This window comes from Carcharodon carcharias, chromosome 4, assembly GCF_017639515.1.
Source record: "Carcharodon carcharias isolate sCarCar2 chromosome 4, sCarCar2.pri, whole genome shotgun sequence".
Taxonomy (NCBI): Eukaryota; Metazoa; Chordata; class Chondrichthyes; order Lamniformes; family Lamnidae; genus Carcharodon; species Carcharodon carcharias.
In genome coordinates, this window is record NC_054470.1 from 36,924,422 (window position 1) to 36,944,080 (window position 19,659).

Genomic DNA, 19,659 nt, shown 5'->3' on the forward strand with positions numbered 1-19,659 from the left:
AGTTTGGCTCCTTGTTGCCACACTCAATCAAATGTTGCCTTGATGTCAAGGGCAGTAACTCTCAAATCTCGAGTTCAGCTGTCTTGTCCATGTTTGAACCAAGACTTAAATGAGACCAGGGGATGAGTGGCCCCCATAGAACCCAAACTAAGCAGGTTATTGCGAAGCAAGTGCCTCTTGATAGCACCGTTGATGACCCTTTCCATCACTTTACTGATGATCGAGAGTAGGTTGATGGGCGGTAATCGACTGGGATGGATTTGTCCTGCTTTTTGTGTACAGGACATACGGGGGCAACTTTCCACAATGCCATGCCGATGGCGGTGTTGCAGCTGCACTGGGACAGCTTACCTAGGAGCTCGGCAAGTTTTGGAGCATAAGTCATCAGTACTGTTGCCAGAATATTGTCAGGACCCATAGCCTTTGCAGTATCCAATGCCTTCAGCCATTTCTTTCTATCACGTGGTGTGAATTGACTGGCATTTGTGATGCTGGGGTCCTCCGGAAGAAGCTGAGATGGATCATCCACTCAGCACTTCTAGCTGAAGGTTGTTGCATATGCTTCAGCCTTATCTTTTGCACTGATGTGATGGGCTCTCCCATCCCTGAGGATGGGGATATTTGTGGAGCCACCTCCTCCTCCAATGAGTTGTTTAATTGTCCACCACCATTCACAACTAAATGTGGCATGACTTAGATCTGATCCATTGGCTGTGGAATCAGTCAGCTCTGTCCATCACTTGCTGCTTATGCTGTTTGGCATGCAAGTAGTCCTGTCTCATAGCTTCACCAAGCTGACACTTCATTTTTAAGTATGCCTGTTGCTGCTCCTGGCATGCCCTCCTGCGCTCTTCATTGGACCAAAGCTGATCCCCTGGCTTGGTGGTATTGGTAGAGTGGGGGAAAAGCCGAGCTATGAGGTTACAGATTGTGATTGAGTACAATTCTGCTGCTGATGGCCCACAGCACCTCATGTTTGCCCAGTCTTGGGTTGCTAGATCAGTTTGAAATCTATCCCATTTAGCATGGTAGTAGTGCACAACATGATGGAGGGTATCCTCAATGTGAAGACGGGAGTTCATCTCCACAAGGACTGTGCGGTGGTCACACCAACCGACACTGTAATAGCCAGATGCATCTGTGGCAGGCAGGTTGGTGGGGATGAGGTCAAGTATGTTTTTCCCTTTGCTGGTTCCCTCACCACCTACCGCAGACTCAGTCTAGCAGTTATATCCTTTAGTATTCGGCCATCTTGGTTTGTAGTGGTGTTACCAAGTCACTCTTGGTGATGGACATTGCAGTCCCCCACCCAAAATACATTCTGCGTCCTTACCATCCTCAGTGCCTCCTCCAAGTGGTGTTCAACATGGAGGAGTACTGATTCATCAACTGAGGGAGGGCGATACCTGGTAATCAGCAGGAGGTTTCCTTGCCCATGTTTGACCTGATGTCATGAGACTTCGTGGGATCCGGAGGCAATGCTGAGTACTCCCAAGGCAACCCCCTCCCGACTGTATACCACTGTGCCACCGCCGCTGCTGGGTCTGTCCTGCCAGTGGGACAGGACATACCCAGGGATGGTGGTGATGGTGTCTGGGACATTATCTGTAAGGTATGATTCCATGAGTATGACTATATTAGGCTGTTGCTTGACTAGTCTATCAGGCAGCTCTCCCATTTTGGCACTAGCCTCCAGATGTTACTAAAGAGGACTTTGCAGGGTCAACAAGGCTGAGTTTGCCATTGCCGTTTCCAGGGCCTAAGTCGATGCTGGGTGGTCCATCTGGTTTCATTCCTTTTAGACTATGTAGCGATTTGATACAACTGAATGGCTTGGTAGGTCATTTCTGAGGGCATTTAAGAGTCAACCACACTGCTGTGGGTCTGGAGTCACATGTGGCCAGACCAGATAAGTATGGCAGATTTCCTTCCCTAAAGGGTCATTAGTGAACCAATTAGTGAGATTGAAAGTCAACAAATCCCCTGGGCCTGATGGCCTACATCCAAGGGTTTTAAAAGAGGAAGCTACAGAGATAGTGGATGCATTAGTTTTGATCTTCCAGAATTTCCTAAATTCTAGAATAGTCCATGTCGATTGGAAGGTAGTAAATGCAACCCTTGTATTCAAGAAAGGAGGGAGAGGGAAAATAGGGAACTACAGGACATCAGCCTGACATCATTCGTTGGGAAAATGTTAGAATCCATTATTAGGGGCATGGTAACAAGACACTTAGAGAATCATCGGGGAGAATTTTCTCCCCGTCGAGCGGGCAAGTTGGGAGTGGGCGCGGAGCCGATCACCACTCACGATCAGCTGTGCACCAACATTTTACATGGGCGGGTCAATTAAAGATCGTCCAGCGCGATGCTTGTCCAGTAGCGCTCAATGCTACCTGTGGGGGCGGGGGGAGGAGGGAGAGTCGGGGCCTGTGCTCTTTCACGTGCGAGAAAGAGCACAGAAATCTCCCTGAGACACAGAGTTGCCTCAGTGAGATTCAGAACATACTGAGAATTTTTAATAAATAAAAGTTTAAAAATTAGATACACATGTCCCCTCATGTGACAGTGTTACATGAGTTGGGGCATGTTGATGAAATGTGAAAATTTTATTTATTAATTTAATAAGCCCTTCATGAAACCTCATCCCGCCCGTGGATGAGGTTTCATGAAAAACACGAAGGCCGCCTGGCCTTTTTGCCTGCCTGATAACCTCAAGGTTGGATTGGCAGCCCTGTCAATTATCTCAAATGGCTTTTAAATGGCCTTAACAGGCCTTCGACTGGTCGGTGCGCACGCGCCGAATGGAAGATCGGAATGACATGCAGTGATGTCGGGATGCACGTCTGGCGTCACTGTGACTGTGTGTCATTTTACACATCGGCATGCGGGACCTGCCCCCACACGCCAAAGAGGAAACTCTGCCCACAATAATATTAGGCAGAGTCAACACAGATTTACGAAAGGGAATTTGCATTTTTCAAATCTTTGAGAGTCTTTTGAAGTTGTAAACAGCAGAGTAGATGAGGTGGAATCAATGTATGCAATGTATTTGGATTTCAAAAAGCATCCGATAAAAAACCCTCGTGTGGCACTTTATTTACACAGAATTAGGGCTCATGGGATTGGAAGTTAGAGTCGTAGAGCTAAATTTTACCAGCTGCTGGACTAGTTTCCCAGCGGCAGGCTGCATGGCAGATCATAAAGAAAAGAGAAGAACGCGATTTGCCTAATTAAGGCTGCAATTAGGTGCAATTTTACAGAGCCGTTAGCATTTTGCTGATAGCAGGGTAGCCACCACCCCCACCCCCGCACCCAAACCGACCACATGAAGAGGTGACCAGCTTTACATGGGCCTCCCGTAGAAGCCTGGTGGGCCATTGGAGCCAGAGGCTCCATGCCCTGAAAAAGGGGGCCCATGAAGGCAAACCTCAAGGCCCCAGTGGACAATCCGACAGGATTCTCTTCCATCTCACAGGGCCAAGCGCCCTCGGCGCCCTTGCAGCCTGGCACATTCCAAAGTCCAGGACTACGTGCTGAGAGACGCACTAAAGCTTGGGGCAGCTGCCACAAAGGCGCAATGGGGAAGGGTCACTGCCTAAGACCTTTCTGCCACAGTGCACCGAGGGACTGGGAACTGTGTAGAGCCCCTCAGGATGTACAGCTCAAAATGAATGTCTGAAAATGATTGTAATATTCATTGTTTGTACTGATGCACCTTGTGATACATGTTGTAAAAATTGTACCTGATTGTACTTTTGTAAGGGTGGTTTTGAAATGATTTGGAATGTTGTTGAAGATGTTTTATGAATAAAGTATATTTTTGCAAAAAAAGTTTAAACTTTCATATACCTCTACATTAAGAGGCCCTCAAGGACTCCTACTTGCCTCAGCAAGCCCGCCTGTTGTCATTAATTAGACAGTAGGCGCAAAGATGGTAAAATTGATGAGCTGATCCCACTGCTGCCAAGTGTGGGCTCCAGACCTGCATTTTGTTCCGATGTCACAGCCCCAAAGCTCTCAGTAAAACTCAGCCCATAGACGTTATGGCACAGTAGAAGGCCACTCAATCCACAGAGACCATGTCAGCTCTCTGTAGAGCAATCTAGTCAGTCCCATTCCCCCACTGTATCTCCATGGGCCTGCAAGTTTGTTTTACTCAAGTGCTTACCCACTTCCTTTTGAAATCATTGATCTTCTCTGCATCCACTCCCCTCTTAGGCAAAGAGTTTCAGGTCATAATATATCAGTATGGACTAAGGATTGGTTAATGGAGAGAAAATAGAGTGTAGGAATAAACAGGTAATTACCAGGTCAGCAGACTGTTTCTAGCAGCATACTGTAAGGATCAGTGCTTGGGTCTCAGCTATTTGCAATCTATATCACATAGATGAGGGCACTAAGTGAAAGTACCCAAGCTTGCTGGGAAAGTAGGTTGCGAGGAGGACTCAAATAGCCTGCAAAGGGGTGGGCAAGAATGTGAAATATGGAATATAATGTGGAGAATTGAGAAGTTAGGGACTTTGGTATAATGTTTTATAAATGGTGAGAGTGTTGGAAAAGTAAGTATTCAGAGTGACCTAGGTGTCCTTGTACACAAATCACAAAGTTAACATGCAGAAAGATACAGCAGGCAATTTGGAAGGCAAATTATATGTTAGCTTTTTTTACAAAGGGATTGGTGCATAAGAGCGAAGAAGTCTCACCACAATTATATATGGCCTTGGTGAGACTACACCTAAGCACTGTGTACATTTTTGATTTCCTTGCCTAAGGAAAGATATAATTGCCTTTTAGACTGCAATGCCTAATTCCTGGAACAAGGAAAGAGAGATCAAGTAGACTAGACCTACATTCCCTAGGACTTAGAAGAATGGGAAGGGATTGCATTATAACATATAGTAGTCTAAAGGGGCTTGACAGGTTAGATGCTGGCAGGATATTTCAACATCCAGGCTTGGGCTGATAAATGGCAAGTGTGACAAATATCTAGTTCATGGTCCATGTTAATATTTTAGAGGTAGTGTTTAGTTCTGGGAAGAGCAATGGGATAAATGCGACTAAAGCAGCTTGGATTCTATTACACTTTAAAGGTTTGGGTCATGTTGACTTAAGGGGTTAACAGCTAGAAAGGTAATATCCTAAGACAGCAGGTGGGCTTACTTAGCTGGAGATATGATGTTTACACTGCTTGCAAAGAAGCACAGTTCAGAGAAATGTCTTGTTTTGGGAATTAGAGTTAGTTTAAAAGTATTCAATGAACCCTAAAAGGCTATGGTGTCATGGAGATGGGTGGAGCTTAAGAAGGTTCTCTGGTTTCATTTTACCTTTGTGTTTGCTGGGGGAGAGAGTTAATTGCATAGAAACATAGAAAATAGCAGGAGTAGGCCATTCAGCCTTTTGAGCCTGCTCTGCCATTTATCATGATCATGGCTGATCATCCAACTCAATAGCCTGCTCCTGCTTTCTCCCCATATCCTTTGATCTCTTTCGCCCCAAGAGCTATATCTAACTCCTTCTTGAAAACATACAATGTTTTGGCCTCAACTACTTTCTGTGGTAGCGAATTTCACAGGCTCACCACTCTCTGGATGAAGAAATTTCTCCTCATCTCAATTCTAAATGGTCTACCCCGTATCCTCAGACTGTGACCCCTGGTTCTGGACTCCCCCACCATCGGGAACATCCTTCCTGCATCTACCTTGTCTAGTTCTGTTAGAATTTTATAGGTTTCTATGAGATAACCCCCCTCATTCTTCTAAACCCCAGTGAATATAATCCTAACCGACTCAATCTCTCCTCATATGCCAGTCCTGCCATCCCAGGAATCAGTCTGGTAAACCTTCGCTGCACTTCCTCTATAGCAAGAACATCCTTCCTCAGATAAGGAGACCAAAACTGCACATAATATTCCAGGTGTGGTCTCACCAAGGCTGTGTATAATTGCAGCAAGACATCCCTGCTCCTGTACTCAAATCCTCTTGCAATGAAGGCCAACACACCATTTGCCTTCTTTACCACCTACTGCACCTGCATGCTTACCTTCAGCGACTGGTGTACGAGGCTACCCAGGTCTCATTGCACATTCCCTTCTCTCAATTTATAGCCATTCAGATAATAATCTGATTCCTGTTTTGGCTACCAAAATTCAGTTTGGGCCTCGTGTGGTTTGCAGCTCACAGAGAAGCCCTGGGAGCCATTTGTTGCAATTAAGGTTCAGGAGAAATCCTTGGAAGATGAGAAGGTAGCGGAAGGTCGTTGGTTCCGTGGTGGAAGCAGTTAGGGCTCAGAGAAGCCCTAGAAGCCATTTATAGGTTGCTGCAGCTGAGAGACTAGAGTTTGGAGAAACCCTGGGGCAGGACCAGCTTAGTGAAGCTAGCAGTCTGCAAAAGAGTTGGAAGTGAGCAGCACTTTAGAGGTGCGAGTGCAGCTTTGCAAATCCCATGGAACGCAGTCTCAGGAGGAGAGACTGAATCATCGTGAGGTGAGCAATCCTTGAGGTAGCCAGAGTCTGAGCGGCTTTTAAAGGACTTCTCAGGCTAGATCTTCAAAAGTGAAGATTGTGAATCTCTCACGAGGGCCACAGAGTTTTAATGAGATCTTGTGGCACTAACGTCTTGCTGGGTTGCTGAGAAATCCTGGGATCTGTCATGCTTGCACCTGCCATTTAATTGTGCAGTGTGGTGTGTTCAACCATAGTTTGCCTGTTAATTCAAATTTACCTCATGTTGATTCTGAATGAAGTACAAAATAAATATTGTAAATTGTTTCACTTTTCTGACTTTGTATTTATTTTGTAATTTGTTTTGTTTGTTTAAAGCCGTAGAATCTTGTGGCTTTATTCTCTTAGTACCTAGTAAGTACTTGGGATTTCGGACTCTGTCTACTTTAAACAAAATGTCACTGGTCCCTAACCAGATCATAACACAAGTAAGACTGTGTCACATAAGTATTAGGCAATAGCCATCTTCAATAAGACAAAGCCTAACAACCTCCCCTTGACATTCACTGACATTATCATCGCCGGCACCCCCGCCATCAGATTTAAGGTGGTCAACATTGACAAGGAGGTCAACTGGACAAGCCAAGTAAATGCTACAGCTACTACAGGTCAGAGGCTGGGTATTCTACAGCGAGTGGCTAATTTTCCAACTTCTAAAGCCTCTCCACTACCTACAGGTCACCAGCCAGAAGTTGATGGAATACCCTCACTAAATATCCACTTCCTTCATCACCAGCGTACCATGACTGAAGTGTATATTATCCAAAGGATGCACTGAATCAATACACCAAGACTTTCTGAGCAACAAACGCAACCCAGGACCTCAAGAAGGACAAAAACTGCAGGTGCTTAGGAACACCTTCACTCCCAGGTCCTCCCTCAATTTACACAGCATCCAGGCTTAGACATAGATCACAGTTCCTTCATTGCCATTGGGCCAAAATCCTGGAACTCTTTACTATCAGCACCATGGACTGCAGCAGTTCAAGAAGCTGGTTCACCACCACCTTTTCAATAACAATTAGAGATGGGCAATAAAGGCGAACCTTGCCAGGAACACCACTTCCCGAGAACTGGAAAAAAAATCATTGTGAATTCTATTTAAAACCACTCAATTTTGTTTAATACAGGAGACCAACAAAACCAACGCAGATCTATCCTCAAATGAAACACCATCAACATCAGAAACCACAACACAACAACTAAATGGAACCAAATTAAAAGGACAACAAAAATCTAATGAGAGACAGGAACATAGAACAAAAAATAAACCAATCAATCTTGATGGCATAATGGTATTGTCACTGGACTAGTTTTCCAGAGACCCAGGGTCTGGGGATTTGAGTTCAAATCCCACCACAGCAGATGGTGGAATTTGAATTCAATAAAAATCGAGAATTAAAGGTCTGATAACAACCACAGAAGCATTGTTGATTGTTGTAAAAAAACATATGATTCACTAATGTCCTTTAGGGAAGGAAATCTGCTGTCCTTTCCTGGTCTGACCTACATGTGACTCCAGACCCACAGCAATGTGGTTGACTCTTAAATGCACTCTGAACAAGGGCAATTATGGATGGACAATAAATGCTGGCCTAGCCAGCGATGCCCACATCCCATGAACAAATAATTAAACCAAGCATACAAGAATACCAGGATTAACAGCATATCCATCATTCACAAAACATCAATTGAAAAAATCTTCGCTGGGTTAGGCGGAGAGAAAAAAAACAAGTAGTTCAGTTGTGCCTCACTAAGACAATCTCATAGAAACCACTTTGATGTTTTCTGGGTACTCACAGTGAGGGGATTAACAGTAACCAAAAATTTATTTGTGCCCTGAGTCAGCTCATCTAAGGTTTGGCAGTAGGGATGCAAAGAAGGGATTTCAGAGCACGTTGGAGGTGAAAGTGCAAGGGAAAATGGCCAGGATTGTGCACCAAATTGTTTCCAATTGTTTCTTATTGAAACTAGGCTCAGTTTATGTCCCTCAAGATTAAATAATCTACTGGCAATCACAGTCTAGGTTCGCACATGAAGAATGGGTATTTCAGTGAGGTATTAGAAAACAAGTAGCACCCATAGATCCACAACCCAACACAATCAATATATAGAGGAAAAGAGGGGAACAGAGAAACTTCGATGATAAAAAAAAAGGCAGGGTGAGGGTGGGGCAGGCTGAAAGAACTACACATCCATAGTCCAGACACATTTACCCAAAAATCGGTATTTTCAATCCTACTTTTGAGAGAAAATTTTAACTATGGGATAGTGTTCCTTTTAATTGCTAGCATAGAGATGAGTGTCATACATGCCTTCTCAAATGGAAGAAAGGATAAAAATTATAACTTTCTGAAATACTGCAATTAATAGGAAAAGCTTCATCTCTAGTTCTAGCCAATCATAAGTTGCTTTACTGAAGAAGCTTGCTGTATTCTATTTAGCAATTTACTGGTTCTCACAGCTGAACAGTAAATCAAAAGATGTATATCAAAAGATGTACTGAGTTTCCTTTAACAATTTTCTCTTCAATACTTGAAAACACAGCAGGGACTTGGGCATGTAAGATTTTGGAATCAATCTTCTCTTTACAAAACAGTTTCATTTCCATTTTTCATTGGCTCCCATTCCACCAAATAGTCTCGATAATTTAACTTTAACAAAATTACTCTGAAAACATCCAAATATCCCTGTATGATTGACATTAAATAAACAAGTGGCACCAATTGATCACTCCCTCATAGCTGTTACACTAAAAATTTCATTTCAGCTTGCTTCACATTGATGTCAAATTTATGATGTGAATCTGGAGTTATGAGCTCAACCGGGCTCTAAAGCAAAGCAGATTCATTTGGCCAAGAGGGTCACTCCATTTCAGTCCAGATGGAGGGGAGTCCTCAAGTCTAGATCTTTATGCTCCTGGCATGGAGTAATGTCCACCAGGATGCCTCAGGAATTCAGACACACAGCGCTCCATAATTTTCAATCAAATACACGAATAAGAAATCGAGGGAGGCAGCCCCAACTGTCATGAAAACATGCTTTATGTCAAATAATGATTTTTAATCCGCTGCTAGAAACTTGAGCTGAACTTTTAAAAACTGAGACTTTTTTAAAACAGAGACAAAGTGTGACTTGAGCTTGCAGCCAAAGATGACTACCCAGTTTGCATCACTGTTCCCTCCACATTCTAAAGCACTGAGATGGAGAAACCAAGTCTGCAAGACCCATCAAGGACAATGGCCTCAGGAGAATATGGGTACATATCCTGTCCCCATTAGCAAGGCAATCACCTTAGATATTCAGCTAGGGTTCCCAGACATGAACTCAGGAAGCTACAATGGAAGTATGCTTTAAATCCAATTACTAGAACAATGGAACCCTGGCGGAGAGAGGGAATTCCCAGACCACAGACTGATTAAGTTACAAGAGGAATACATTAGTAATGACCGTGTTTGAATCATTGGGCAACAGTCATGTGACAGACCCACCCAACGTTTTAAGCTTCTGCTTTCTCTGCACAAAGAGGCTAAGCAGCTGAGACGCTGATGAGAGAAGATCTGGGTGGAGTCCCTCCTTCCTCCCCAACCCAATTTACAAGCTTTGGAACCCTGTTTGCTGACCATGACCACTCACGGACGCCCCTGCGGCAGACGGAGATTTCTTGAAGGAAATCAACCCCACGGTACTGTCTCTAGGAGAACAGCCAAATCAGCCATCAAGATCTTTAAATTGCCTGATGCCAGAAGCATTGGGACCACTTGAGGAAATTCTAAAGAAGAACCGAATTCAGCCCAAAGCCAGCCAAGTTGCCAGTTGCCACAGACGCATACCCCCTTTTATTTCTCTTAATTCAATTAATCTATCCTGCGAGAGAGAGAGAGAGAGAGAGAACTCGTGCGCATGCAAAAATCAGAGCACATTGTATTTTTTTTTACTAAGATTGGGTTAAGTATAATAAAGTTAACCTTTTTCTTTGTTAAAACTCAAGAAAACTTGATTGGTTCTTTTATGACCACCACATGTAAACAGTTAAAACCTCACTGAATTGTCAAGTATATCCTTGTGAAAAAAATCTGTTGCAGTCAAACAAGGGAAATGGAGTTGAAGCCCAAGATCAGCCATGATCGAACTGAATGGCAAAGCAGGTCTGATGGGTCATATGGTCTATTCTTGCTCCTATTTCTTGTGTTCTTGTGAGGAGAGCCATCTGAGCCCTCTCCTGATCATAACACAACCAAATTTCTGACCCACAACCCCAGAAGGTGAAGTTCAGGATCAGTGGTACAAATAAAGTCACCCCCTCCAATTGTAGTATATGTGTCAAACAAAAGCAGAACTGTGGATCAAATGCACTCAAATATTTCAATCAGAAAAAGTGAAAGTGTACTGTACGTTTATCTTCACAAACAGGTTCATGTCTGAGAATGGGGCGGCATAGTGGGTTGAACACTGACCTTTCACTTCTGGGGCCTGGCTTCAAAGCCATTCCAGACTGATGCGATGAAAGTCTTCCCTTTCTGATAGGTGACAGGCTCTTATATGAAATAGGTTAGTTGGGAATAGATCTACAGCACAAAACACCCCCTCAATTTGGCATTACTTGGCCCTGGCTAATGCTCTGGAGATGAGTCTAAATCACACTGCGGCAGCTGAGAGAATTTAAAATTCAATTAATTAATAAATCTAGAATAAAATGCTAGTCTCACTAATAATGATCTTGAAACTATCGGATCGTCATAAAAATTCATCTGGTTCACTAATGTCTTTCAGAAGAAGAAATCTGCTGTCCTTACCCAGTCTGGCTTACATGTGACTCCAGAACCACAGCAATGTGGTCGAATCTTAACTGCCCTCTGAAATGGCTTAGCAAGCCACACAGTTCAAGAGCAGTTAGGGATAAGGAATAAAAGTTAGCCTTGCCCGCAATGCTCACATCCCAAGAACAGTTAAAAACTCATTGGCTATCTTATTCAGAGAGACTTTGGTGAGAAATGGGGAAACAAGACATCATAGTGATGTAACAGTAATGGTAGAGGGAGCTTCACTCTGTATCTAGATGTATCACACTGACCTGAGAATCTGATTCTATTAGTGAAATGAGAAGGCTTCTATTTCCCAGCACTGACATTTCTCATGCTAATAAGCATTATCATCTTTTTTCTAATTTAAAAAAGGCTTTTGTCATAATCTACCTTTCTCTAACAATTTTATAGTCTTTACTATAAGATTGCACTGTAACAATATATTTTTAATTCACATTGTACGTTACATAGTTTAGATTTTTAAAAAACATAGAAAAAGGTTAATTTTTTCACTTGGTATATGTACAAGATAAATAACATAATTGGAGAAATGAAACTGTCAATAATTTAGCAGCATGGAAAGCGTAAAAAAAAATTCAATTTCCAATTTTGTACTCGCAGACTTAAAATTATCCATAGTAAAAGACTTCACACCATTGACATTGTGACAAAATTAAGCGAAAACCTTTGTGGTTCATATCTCTCTGCAAAATAATAAGTAACTTTATGAATGTAAAACAAATCAAAAATACACCATACTGTAGCAAGCATAACTGCAAATTCAATTTAGCAAATGGTCTGGGAACCTATTTGCCATCTCCTTATTGTTAGACCCGTAACAATGAGATTTTACAAGGAAAGAAATGACAAATTATTCTGCATGGGAACCGGTCACTGGTGCGGTGTCACAGGGATCAGTCATCACTCATCTGGATGAAGGAGCCAGGGAACTGTACACAAGTGTGTGGATGATGCAAAAGACTGGAAATTCCTCAAAGCAACTTGCACATTGTTCCATCTGTAAAACAGATTATTGCATCCGCCAGTGGCCTCCAAAGATTGAGACACACAAGATTCTCTGATTTGCTTGTTTATGCACCCATTGGTGCAGACATTGTTGTAATGCCATTGTAAGCAACTGAACACCTAGTAAACTACTGTACAGATTTTCTAAAGACAATTTAGCCTATGCTCTTCAGCAGCAGGCTGGGGTACAAGCAGGGAAGAGGAGGAACAACGCTCAGCTCTTTAACTTCATTCTCAAATAACTTCACTACATTTATGATCAATATTTTGATAATACTTGGATGTAATCAAAAACATTCAAGCACCATCCATGTCCAGAGTAGGGTAGGGCATGGCACCAAGCCAGAGAAAAAAAATACAAAACTTGACTTATTCACACTTCCAAAGGCACAGAAGACAAAATGAACAGTTACCTGAGTGTGGGTGCCAACAGGTTACCCAGAATTATCAGTCATGTCACCTGAAAAGAGGTGGCACCAACACTGACTGGCAGCTCCCTCAACCCCAAACAGTGCCATAGGACATTCTCCATCCTCAGCAGGGCAGGCGATATAACACACTGCACATCACCCTTCTTTGTCCAAGCTGGGCACCAGAACAAACTTCAGCCTCTTAAAGCAATTCACTCTTCACAATGCTTTCTGATCAACAGCCATTATTAGCCTAAAATTCCCCCCTCTATTTTAACAGCTGCTTACACATTTTTTAAAACTGTTCATGGGATGTACTAGGCCAGCATTTATTTCCCATCCCTAATTGCCCTCAAGAGGTGGTAGTGAGCTTTCTTCTTGAACCGCTGCAGTGCATGTGGTGTAGATATAACCACAGTGCTGTTAGGGAGAAAGTTCCAGGATTTTGACCCACTGACAGTGAAGGAACAGAAATGTAATAACAAGTCAGGCTGATGTGTGGTTTTGAAGGGAACTTCCAGGTGGTGATGTTCCCATGCAACTGTTGCCCTTGTTCTTCTAAATGGAAGAGATCGTGGGTTTGGAAGGTGTTGACAAAGGAGTCTTTGCAAATTGCTGCCGTGCAACTTATAGTTAGTACACACTATTGACGTGGTGTTCCAGTGGTGGAGGAAGTGAATGTTTAAGCTAGTGGATGAGGTGACAATTCAGAGAGGTGATTGTTCCTGAATGGTATTGAGGTTCTTGACTGTTGTTGGAGGTGCATTCATCCAAGCTTGTGGAGAGTATTCCATCACATTCCTGATTTGTGCCTTGCAGATGGTGGGCAGGTTTGGGATATCAAGAAGTGAGTTACTTGCTACAGAATTCCCAGTCACTGACCTGTTTGTATAGCCAAAGTATTTATATGGCTGGTCCAGTTAAGTTTCTGATCAATGGTGACCACCCTCTCACCTCAGGATGTTGATAGTGGGGGATTCAGTGATGGTAATGCCATTAAACATCAAGGGGAGATGGCTAGATTCTCTCTTGTTGGAGATAGTTATTGCTTGACATTGCGTGGCACGAATGTTACTGGCCGCTTATCAGCCCAAGCCTAAACGCTGTCAACGTCTTACTGGCAGACATTCAACCGCTGGTTTTACCCTTACTCAATCGCACATCTTGCAGGAAAAATCACTGCATTTTACATACCACAGACAGGCCACAGGAGGGAGCTCCCCAACCTTAGTAGCTCATCCACTTTGAGAAGGCCGTGCAGCTCATGGGGAGGCACATGGCTCTTGTTGTTGGAAATGGTGAGGTCAGCAACACCATGCTAGCACCAGGTTACTGACTGAGCACCTGCACAGTTGGCCTGAAAACTCAGTGAAGCCTCTCACGGTACAACCTCCAACTACTATTGTTGTCTTCCTAGTCCTATGGGGATGATGTGCATCCATTCTTGGTTTCTACCCTCCTTTCCTGAAGACTTAGCGCAGAAGCAAGTGGTACAGAAAGAAGAAATTTATGAAAACCAAACCGCCAGAGTAGCAGCTGCATGATGCTGAAGTCTCTCAAGACACCAGTACATTCCAGGTCTTCTACCAATAGCAAAGTGTAATGTAACAGGGGACCCCCACCAATACCCCTGCCCCTCCCCTCAGTCCCACAAATAAAACAACCTCCCACAATCCTGGGACTCAGGTGACACCTACAAGAGGCATAAAAGATGTTTTAAAAAAAGGCAATTGAAAGCACCCAGGGAGTTCAGTGCAAAAAGCATCAGTGATTTTGTGCACTTAGGAATTCACTGTAATAAAATAGAACATGGTGCTTTTATTTCTGATGGAAGCTGGATTAGCACCAGATTGTACTTGCATGCTGCTGCCCTCACTGTTGCGATGATTTTGGCATGGGAGGGTAGATAAAAACGGCTGCTATGTTTTCATATGGCAGGGCGAGTAGCATTCTTTCAGAATGACCTTTTATTGGCAAGATGACGGGCGGATAGAAACCCACCAGTGTGGTATAAAAGAAAATGGCCAACAGGAATGTCATGACAGACCGTAGGTAGGTGTTGGAGAGGTCCAAGGAATCTGCCTGGTCTAGAAAGGAACAGTGCAAATTTACCAAAATGATGCCATAGCAAGTTGTGCAATCTTGACTTATATTGCTTTTTGAGGGATGACCTAATAGGGGCTTTAAAATGTTAAAATAATTCAACAGGATAGGTAGAAAAAAAACTTCCCTTTTGTGAGGGAAATCCAGGACTAGGGCAAAAATTGTAAAATTATTCAGGAGTGAAAATCAAAAAGTACTTTTTCAAATCTGAAAACTTGGAACTCAGTCCCCAAAAGGCAGTATTGGGTAGGCGTAACTTAGCCAATGGTGCTTAAACAGGCACTCTGGATACTCTTGTCAGGCCAAGGCCAAGCGTGAGTACACCATGCAATCTGTGGAGGTGGAGAAAAACCTAATTGCTTTTGCGCATGGATCCCTGAAGGTGCAATGCTACAAAAGAAAATACAGTACTAAGATGAAATAAAAACCAAAAGTCCTGGAAATACACAGCAAGTCTGACAGCATCTCTGGAGAAAGAATTAATGTTTCAGGTTGATCACCTTTGGTCAGAATGTTCTGGCAAAAGATCTTATGATCAACCTGAAACTTAAACTCTGTTTCCCTCTATAGAAATGCTGCTTGTCCTACTGCGCATTTCCAGCATCTTTGACTTTTATTTCAGAATCCCAGCATTCACAATACTATGCTTTTGTACAGCTCGAGAAGAGATCAGAACATTTAAAAGCAAAACAAAAATAAAAATGTACAGGCTTAGACAGCTGGGACTTTATACACTCTTGGAAGCATACCGTTCAAACAGGTCTCATTGAAGTCTTTAAAATAATGAAAACATTAAATTTGGTCCATGTAGGCAGACTATTTGAGGTGGTGGTGGTGGTGGTGGTGGGGTGGCACAGGACATAAGTATAGGTTACACAAGCATTGAACTAGGCTGTAGATGTCAGCTAGTATTTTTCACAGAAATGTCGACCTATGGAACAAGTTTTATTTCAGGCAACGATTTGGTACATTCAGGAGTTACCGATACTGCAAATTAAATCTAGGTGATGTTGGGGTGGGGGGGGGATGCCTCTCCATAACATCATTATCCTCCTCAGGGCCCGCACTGAATTGGTCTCGGGTTCTGGGCCGGGGTTTTTTCGTCCATGTGGTTGGTTGGGGATTCTGGACTGCATTATTGTGTATCATGTTAGTCTGAGACAGACTTGCTGAAGCGGCCCTTTTCACGTCCTTCCTCTTTGCGCGTTGACTAATAGTTTATAAAGACAACCTGAAAGTAGTGAAAGTGGACAGGTCATAACCCCCCTTCACCCTTAAAAAAAAAACTTGCATGACTATTTATACAAGATACTACTGACGATGCGTCAAACTGAAGGGGCTGGGTAAGAATGACGTTTAACAGCTCACAAAGCCCCTTCAGCACACAAGCGTCTTCTGGAAAGAATGAAACGTGTACAGCTCCACTTCCATAGAAACACCTGAATCGACAATACTCGCTTGCAATTTCAGAGGAAACACAACTTTCGCTTTTTTTTAAATACATATCTAAACAGTAATGTATGCACAATTGTTAATGATACTAACCTGCAAACCCGCGCACCCTCTGTCTGCCTGAACCCGGAACCGGCGCTCGAGCTTCCCGCCCAGCTCTGATTGACAGCTGCCGCCTCCGCTAATTCCCGAGCAGCAGCAAAGCCCACCCCCTTCCAGCTGATCCTGCAGAAAGAAAGATTCCTTTACCGTACTTGGAGTAAACTATTCATTTCATTCCCTGAAATCTCGAAATCGCAATTTTAAAGAAAAGGCTACAAATAACCATCAGCCAGGAATCGTAAGCTACAGACGAGCACAATAAACCGCTTTAAGGTGGCACGGCTACTTGTCCTTACGGGTGGGTTTTTGTAGATCAGGTTATATTTGGAATGATAAAAGCAAAAAACTGTGGATGCTGGGAATCCGAAACAAAAATACCTGGAAAAACTCAGCAGGTCTGACAGCATCTGCAGAGAGGAACACAGTTAACGTTTCGAGTCCGTATGACCCTTCACCAGAACTAAGGAAAAATAGAAAAGAGGTGAATATAAGTTGGTTTAAGTGGGTGGGACAAGTAGAGCTGGATAGAGGGCCAGTGATAGGTGGAGATTGCCAAAAGATATCATAGACAAAAGGTCAAAGGGGTGTTGACGGTGGTGATATTAGCTAAGAAATGTGCCAATGGTGACATTAAGGGTAGAAAGCAGGATGAGCAAGGGTCAGGTAGCCCTAGTGGGGATGGGGTGAGGGGAAGGGATCGAAATAAGCCAAAAGGTAGAGATAAAACAATGGCTGTTCATTATCATCCCTTTGTCCTTTTGTCTATGACATCTTTGGCAAGCTCTTCTTTGCCTCCACCTATCACTGGCCCTCTATCCAGCTCTACCTGTCCCAACCTCCTCAACCAGCTTATATTTCACCTCATTTCTATATTTCTTAGTTCTGGTGAAGGGTTATACGGACTCGAAACGTTAACTGTGTTCCTCTCCGCAGATGCTGTCAGGCCTGCTGAGATTTTCCAGGTATTTTTGTTTTTGTTATATTTGGAATGTCTGTTTTCAGCACTTAGTTACTCTGGACTTTATGCAATTGCTGTTTTGGAGAAGTTTGCAGGAATGCGTCGGATTTTTTTAAAGGAAAAATGTGTGTGAAAAAAGAGCTGAGAAAAATATACAAATGACACATTTGTAATTCACTAAAGGAATTAAGTAATTAGTTGTTTTTTTCACATTATATTGACACTAATGAACAGCTTGGAGTTTTAGGGCAATCTGAAAGCTTTTGCAGCAATTTTTCCAGTGCAGGTTCATAAAATTATAGATTTATCAAATTTATTAATTTTACATCTTGCCATGGAGGGATTTGAACTCACAACATTTGCTTAGAACTATAGCCACTCAGTTTTCTGTACTTCTACTTGGAGATGATGGTGTTTCTATTACACTTTTGTTTTTGTCGTTCTTGGTAGCGTTACATGGCTAGAAGATGCCATCAAAGTAAGCTTGGTGTGTTGGTGCATTGTATCCAGTAAATGGTACATGCAGTATACTGGTAGCATACAAATTAGGAGCAGGAGTAGGCAACTCAGCCCCTCGAGCCTGCTCTGCCATTCAGTAAGATCATGGCTAATCTAATTGTAACCTCAACTTCACATTCCCACCTACCCCGATAACCTTTCACCCCCTTGCTTATCAAGAATCTATCTACCTCTGCCTTAAAAATATTCAAAGGCTTTGCTTCCACCACCTCTTGAGGAAAAGAGTTCCAAAGACTCACAACACTCTTGAGGAAAAGAGTTCCAAAGACTCACAACACTCTGAGAGAAAATAATTTTCCTCAACTGTCTTAAACGGGTGACCCTTTATTATTAACCAGTGACTCTGGCAGGGAAGAGGCCTTAGCATAGGCCAGACACAGCAGGCGTGCAAGTGAGGCCCTCATTGCCACCAGATTCTATGAGGGGGATGACAAGTTGCAATGAGCACTCTCTCGGACAAGTGACCTCTATCATAGGCCAACATTAACACCAGCATCGTTGTTCCTCTCATTTCAACCATGCACTTCAATATGAGAGGGAATAGTTACACATCAGGCTCACATTGTCCTGATCCTTTGAAGGATGATGAAGTCTTGGGAGCATGTGTCCTTGCTGAGATGAGGTGCTAACTGGAGGAAGGCATTCCAGAATCAGATGTCAGAAGGTGCTGCCTCTTCAAGCATCTCCAGCATCCTAGTCGCAGCTGCAGCCTACAAGAGCCAGGAACTGTTCCACTATTCACAGTGAACTTGCAGCTGTATGTCTTCAATCTGGCAAAGCTCCTCAAAGAGATCCATCTCCCACAACAGGACAACACATTTTGTGTAACCTTGATGGTGAAACTGATAGGTGACACTGGGCCATGGCAGCCAGCACTCTCAGTTAGGCATGCTAGCTTACTTTTATTCTCACCTTACTTTGCATGTGGACCACCTAAGGATGATGACGTTCAACCATTTGCATGCCAGACATTAAAATGCCTCCGCTTTAAGATGCACATTGTGCCCTCAAGGCCAACACTGGCCCTTAAGATCTCCAAAATTCTCACACACCATGAAGCCCTCAAGGTCAGAAGTTGTTGATAATAAAGAGCAGATTTCAGCCTCAGTACATCCTCGCTCCTATCCCACTGCTCCCCTCAACATTGTCTAAAGCTACCATGTGTGCTTCCAGAGCATGCTCAAAAGATCTAGTGACCGTGAAATATCACCATTAGCAATTAGCATCACTCATCTCATCAAGTGTTTAGGTGATGGAACGCACAGCGCTGCATCCCAACATCATGACAAGAGACTTATGGCCGCAATCCAGGCAATTGCAGGTTGAGAAATGCTCAAAGTTGTAGGTTCGAGCACCAGGGCTGAGAGGGGCAGAGCTTTGGCATGTTGAGGTGGCGAGGTCCTCCCACTTATTGGTGATCTTAGCAGATGTTCAGTCAGAAAGTCAGAAACGCGGTTGTCAGACAGCAGTGCACACGAGCTCTGAATATGGGCTCATAGCATGAAAACCCTGCTGAAAGACAGAGAGCACATGGAGCTACACACCACCTGATCCTTCTCCATGTGTAAACACATCTCTCCTTGTACACTACACCTTCACCTTTCAAGAATGCAGACGAAATAGGAGAACACCTTTGCCTCAATCTTACACAGCCAAGAATAAACATAATATGACCCTGGAGAGCATGTGAACGAGGTTCTTTCCACAAGCACACTTCACATTAAGGTCGATGCATCACTGACATCGAGAGTGATCTGAAAAAAGGTGATTTGGAAGCACCCTACA

General features: G+C 43.3%; 1 protein-coding gene across 5 annotated transcripts in view; it reads right to left on the bottom strand.

Moving 5' to 3' along the window:
* fancc (FA complementation group C) overlaps positions 1-16,455 on the bottom strand; it is a 233,431-nt gene extending 216,976 nt beyond the window's left edge. For all 5 annotated transcript variants that reach the window (XM_041185537.1, XM_041185534.1, XM_041185536.1 and 2 more), the window contains exon 1: positions 16,389-16,455. The gene's annotated coding sequence lies outside the window, so the exon portion shown is untranslated. The remainder of the gene's footprint in view (positions 1-16,388) is intronic.
* Between the last annotated feature and the right edge of the window lie 3,204 nt (positions 16,456-19,659).